General features: G+C 25.4%; 1 long non-coding RNA gene and 1 other non-coding gene across 2 annotated transcripts; one reads left to right on the forward strand and one right to left on the reverse strand.

The window, feature by feature from the left end:
* Nucleotides 1-484: 484 nt before the first annotated feature.
* On the reverse strand, nt 485-2,262 carry LOC128290500 (uncharacterized). Its single transcript, XR_008280360.1, has 3 exons — nt 2,140-2,262; nt 1,446-1,516; nt 485-703 (listed from the first exon to the last, which is right to left on the reverse strand). It is a non-coding gene; the product is annotated as an uncharacterized LOC128290500 (long non-coding RNA).
* Nucleotides 2,263-5,581: 3,319 nt separating this feature from the next.
* On the forward strand, nt 5,582-5,655 carry TRNAI-AAU (transfer RNA isoleucine (anticodon AAU)). Its single transcript has one exon. It is a non-coding gene; the product is annotated as a tRNA-Ile (tRNA).
* Nucleotides 5,656-6,213: the final 558 nt, after the last annotated feature.

Below are 6,213 nucleotides of genomic sequence, written 5' to 3' on the forward strand. Positions count from 1 at the left end.
AACGGCTTTGATTTCTTTTTGATTGGGTGGGATGGCGAAAACAGGTGTAACACTCACTAACTCTAAACCGTCGTCGAAATAAGGTTATGAGTTATTACCGGACATATCAGACAACTTACGAATAATTCACAATTAATATAACATTCATAGTAATACAAATAATTAAGTCTCTATATTGGATTCTCGAAGACCAAAACACGTATTAAAAGTAGAACGGGACTTATTCGAGTATTCCGGAAAATTTTTCATAAATTGTTGTTGCTGTTGTTTTTTTTTTATAAAAATTTCGACAATATTTCTGCTAATTTTTACTTAAAACCCCTGCAAATTCAAACCAAAAGTAACCAACCAATACCAATATTTTAACCAAAGAATTTTACATCTTAAACACTATTAGATTACGCTTAATCCATTAATTTATTATTTAAATTTTAAAGTATTAACATAAAAGGAACTATTTCATATCTTTCATTTCATTTCAAAATTTAATACTAAATTTACTAATTTATAACTTTTAAATTACTTATCATCCAAAATTGCATAACTATCTAATTACAGCAAGATCATTTAAGCTATATATATAATTCATGTACAACCACCTAATAAATGCCACTTAAATAAAAAGAAGAAATACGTCACCAAAATTTTCTTGTTGGAGTCGGTTTTGTTTTGGATGCTGGACCGGATCTAAAAATCTAATGACCTGCGCATGAAAACAACCATACACAGAGTATTTCATACTCAGTGGTATTACTATAAATCAAAACTATTTAACATTAATAAATTACAAACATTAACCATAAAACTTTATAATCATTTAAACTAATTATATATAATTATATTACTTCATAACTCTTAAATTCATATTTCATTTTTCACATACTAACTCAATTCATAATTTAACTCATACATTCTTTCTCATACTTTTCAATAGTGCCAAAACAATTAATCTCATTTTCAAAATCTCATTTCAATTATTTACCCTATTAGCAAGGCTCAGACTTTGTCAGATACGCGGTATCTACCCAAACACACCAGAATATCCAGCCCAAACACATCCAGAATATTATAAATCCTCCATAACACACTAATAAGGCATTAAATGCCTCTTCGGATAAACCGAAGTATATAATAACAGAAACATCTTCTCGGCCGAACTACAAATCTCCTCATCACAACACAAATCCAATGGCATGCCATTTGTATAAAATCTAGTCCGACAAGTTAATAGGGTATTATTTTACTTTTCCAATTTCAATTTCATTTCCACAAAAATTTTCAATACTCAATCAATTCAAACATCTATTATCTTAATTCATATACAAATTAATTTTCACACATACTCATATTTAATTTCAAATATAATACTTACCTTATCTTAATTACTCCATAACTATAAATTCAATATACATTTAATAAATAGTTTGAGTTATAGTAATACAAACCCAGAATACGAGTTTACTCCTCAACGATCTTTTTTTTCCTTTGGATGCCGATGCCTCGTTTTCCTTGTTAGCTAATAATAATAATAATAACAATTTACATTATTAATTACAGCATTAATTTAAATAATTAATTAAATTTCTACTCATTTTATGCCTAATGTTCGTTTGGTTGCAACTCCCAAACTTACTTCATACTTCATCTGGAATTATTACTTTGTTGTTTTGGCTTCAACAAGAACTTCATATTTCATCCGGATATATTACTTTATTGCTCTAGTTTCAACAAGAGCTTCATATTTCATCCGGATAACTTAGTTTTTTTCCTTTTTTTTTCTTCCTGTGTGAATAAAACTCTTGCTAATTGAAAATTCATATATTTATTTCATACTTCAATTCTATTCATTTTTCTTCCATATTCATCCTAACTATCAAGTATTCATAATATAACCCTAATTTAAAATTTCTTTGAATCTAATCCCTCTATTACAAAACTTATAGCTTACCTTACAATTTAATCCTTTTACTAATTCTAATTTAAAATTTATTCAATTCAATCCCTAATTCATCTTTTTCTTCAATATGAACTTTGTTTAAAGCTTATAAACTTTCTAACTATCAAATTAAGTTCATCAAAATCTTGTTTTAAGACTTCTAAAACATCAAATTTAAGAGAAAATGACTAAATTTAGCTTACCAAACAAACTTGAAGCTTTAAAATCCCAATTTTCCCCTTTTCTTTTCTTTCCTTTTTCTTCCCCTGTTCTTCTAATGTCTAATGCTCTGTGTTTCTTATCCTGTTTGTTTGTTGGCTTTTTGTTTCTTTTTCCTTTTATTTCCTTTTATTCTATTTACTTTATTTTAATTTATTTTCTATTTAATTAATTAATAATTATAAAATATCTATTTAATAGCAAATGTATATATTACAATTGTATCTCATATCTACCGTACATTTGTCTTGATCTAATCTATTTCATAATATAATATAATTAATAATTTTAATGATAATAAACATCTAATAAATATCTTTTACTAATTAATAATAAATATAAAATATCTTTTTACTTAAATATTAAGTAAATAAGTAAATATATTACAAGTGTACCTATTTAATTATTATTTTAATACACTTGTATACTTCATCACCCTACACTTGTCACACAACTAGATTTATTTATTTATTTATCTATAATTTATATTATAATTTAAATAAAATAATAATTATATAATATAATAATTTAATAAAGTAAGAAAAATCTTACACTTATGCCGCCTCATTCTATAGTAAATGGCATATTTTCCATTTTGGCCCTTTTATTTTATTTTAATCTACAATTAAACTTTTACTCTTTATTCAATTTAGTCTTTTTATTATTTACACTAAATTGAGCTAATTTCACTTAATTGAAGCCTAATTAAACACATTACTAGGCTCACAATTATTCTTAATAATTATTTTCTAACTTATTTCATTAAGACGGAGGCTCTATAACTCACTTTTTCGGTACCTGTGAATTTTGGGTCATTACAACGGAGGTGTTAAGTTCAGATCCAACGGTGAGAGCGAAGGAAGTGGAACTGAAGAAAGAATTGCAGAAACTGGTTAGGACTATCGTCGACGAAGATGATTACAGCATCCATGCCATCGATCGAGCTAAAGATGCTCTTTGTGCTTTGAAAGGCCTCATTATGTTCAATAAACGATCCTCGCCGGCCACCTTTAAGTTACATGAAGCGGTGCCCTGTCCTGAAGAGTTCAAATGTCCTCTTTTTAACGAGCTTATGAGAGATCCTATTATTTTAGCTTCTGGTCAGGTAATGAATGACCTTTGCTTTTGGATTGGTTTCTTCAAGATTGAAAGGAAAAGAAAGCGATAATTTGAGATTTCATTTTTGGGTTTTTTCTTGATGAAGGTGGTTAGTTTGTTTCACTGTTTGGTGATAAGAAAATGTGGGTGCATGAAAATGATTTTTAGGTTGACATTCTTTGTATATTTTTCTTGTCTGCATTTCCAGTTTCAATAAGAACTTCATGGCCACTTACGTGTGGTTCAGATTAATTAGTTGAACTTGAAGATTTAGAAATACTACTATCTGAAGATTTCAATTCCTTTTTTTCTCAATATATATTTACTGTACAATCTTTCAATATGGCAAATGTTATTGCTTGATCTTTCTGTTTTAGAGACTTGAAATTTGGGAATGCATGGATTTGTTGGATTGGTTATTCTAGTTTATGTTAAAAATGGATTTGTTGACTCTTTGTGGAACTTGGTTCTTGATTTGGTTTCATTTGGATTTGCAGACATATGACAGACCCTTTATCTAGAAATGGCTGAATGCGGGCAATAGGACTTGCCCTAGAACCCAACTAGTCTCATCTCCTTCCATTTTCTCTTATTCTTCTTCTCATACTCTTCTTATTCTTCTTCTTTGTTTCTTCTCTTATTCTCCTTTTTCTCTTCTTCTTCTACTGCCCAAGGCTGTTTAGGGTTTAAAAGGACTGTTAAAATGACAGTTAACCCACCGTTAAGTGTCATGTCATTTTTCCGTTACGTCTGTAACGGAAATTGGTTAAAAGGATTGTTTTGTTATTTTTTCAAAGTTGAGAGACTGAAATGAAACTTAAGTGACTGTTTTGTTAGCTACCCCAAAGTTGAGTGATTGTTTATGTAATTTACCCTTATTTTTATATTCGGTTCAGCTTTTTTTTTCTACAACAGTGTTAAAAAAAATCATTTGTCTCTTTATCAAAATTTATCATGTAACACATCCAATCAATCAAAATGTATCATGTGATAATTCAATTTATTTAGAATAAAAATATTGACTCACTGGAAGTTGACAAGTGTTGTCCATGGTTGATTGCCGTTGGCCAACCGTTGACTAATGTTGACCACTATTGAACGATGTTGGCTACTATTGACCAAATATTTTATCATCCACGCGGTATTGTTAGATCACGCTACATAACCTTTTAAAAATATTATATATAATATATTATTTAAAAATCTAAAAATCATAATTCAAAAAATAAAAGTTAAAAATATGTTTTATAAAATTTAAAAATATATAAATATAAAGTTTAAAAATTAAAATATTATATAAAATTGAAAAAATAAACTCAAAACTTTATATATATATATATATAAATATTTGTTCAACTTTGCCTATTTTGGAAATTTAGATATATTGTTTTGAATTTTTGAAAAAATAGATCTATTTTTAAAATTTATTGATTTAGATTTTGAAAAATTAAAATTTATGAAAAAAATTAGAATACATTTTTGAAAAATTAAGTTTTTCAATTTTTAAAAGTTAAATACTTTTTAAATTTTTAGATAATTTTTTATTTTATATAATATTTTAATTTTTAAAATTTAATTATTTATATATTATATATGATTTGTTTAAAATTTTAAACAATATTTTATTTATGAATAAAAATTAGAATGTATTTTTGAAAAATTAAGTTTTTCAATTTTAAAAGTTAAATAATTTTTTTATTTTTAGATACTTTTTATTTTCATATAATATTTTATTTTTAAAAAAATTGAATTATTTACATATTATATATGATTTTTTACATTTTTAAACAATATTTTATATATAATATTAAAATAAATTATATATAATCACATAATGTTTTAATTAGAGAGTTAATGTTATTAATTATTATGACTAATTAAATATATTATAAAAATATAAAAATTAAATTATGTTAAACCAAATTCAATAAATAGTATAAGATTTATTAACTCGTTTAATTCGATTTTTTCTCAATCAATTCAATTAAATGCTACTACTTAAAAACAATAAAAATAATCTACATATATAATATGTTTTCAACTTCTAATATAAATAGAGTAATTTAAATATTTTTGTAAGAGAATAGGGATAGATTTAACATTCTAAGAAGGTAATGCAAATATTGTTTTTAAGATGTATTTACTTTTTAAGCAAATCTGAATATTTTAAGCTATAAAATTTACATCTCTTTACTAAATAAAGCCTTTGGATTGATGTATATCCAAACATTATTTAAATACATCTCTTCCAAATTGCTTGACGGGTTGAAGTTAGACTTTTTTTTGTAACTGCTACATTTATTAATTACTACACATTGATCATCAACAAGCCTATTAGCTCAGTTGGTTAGAGCATTGTGCTAATAACGCGAAGGTCGCAGGTTCGAAACCTGCATGGGCCATTTGATTTTCTTTTTCTTTGGGCTTTGTGTTTTCCTTTTGCTAACATTTCGGCCTTTCGCGAATCCTTGGACTCTTCCCCGCCCCCTTATTTAACTATATATATATATATTTTGGGCTTCAGGATTAGGATTTATATTATTCATGATTTTAAACATATATTTGTAATTATTATACGAATATTACACCATTAATTAATATCAAAATAGTGTATTAATTAAGTATTTGTTTTAAAAACTTTATAATATATATAAACTATTTTTCACAAATATCAACTTAATTAATTCTATTAAATATCGTTTTTAAAATTAAAATAAATAAGATATACATTTTTCACCTACGCTAACATTAGATCAATTAATTTGTGTTATATTCGTACATCTTTTTCATGTGATAATCGTCTTTGAAGTATTTTATATTTTATAAATTTTGATATATTAATAACTTTCTAAAAAAATCTGTTTTCCTATATTCGAATAAGATTTTAAATTTTAGTTGTGCTTAAATAATCTTTTAACCTAATTAAATTTTCCTTTCAAAAAAAAATATAAACATCGGTA

This window comes from Gossypium arboreum, chromosome 3 (genome assembly GCF_025698485.1).
Source record: "Gossypium arboreum isolate Shixiya-1 chromosome 3, ASM2569848v2, whole genome shotgun sequence".
In the NCBI taxonomy this organism is placed as follows: Eukaryota; Viridiplantae; Streptophyta; class Magnoliopsida; order Malvales; family Malvaceae; genus Gossypium; species Gossypium arboreum.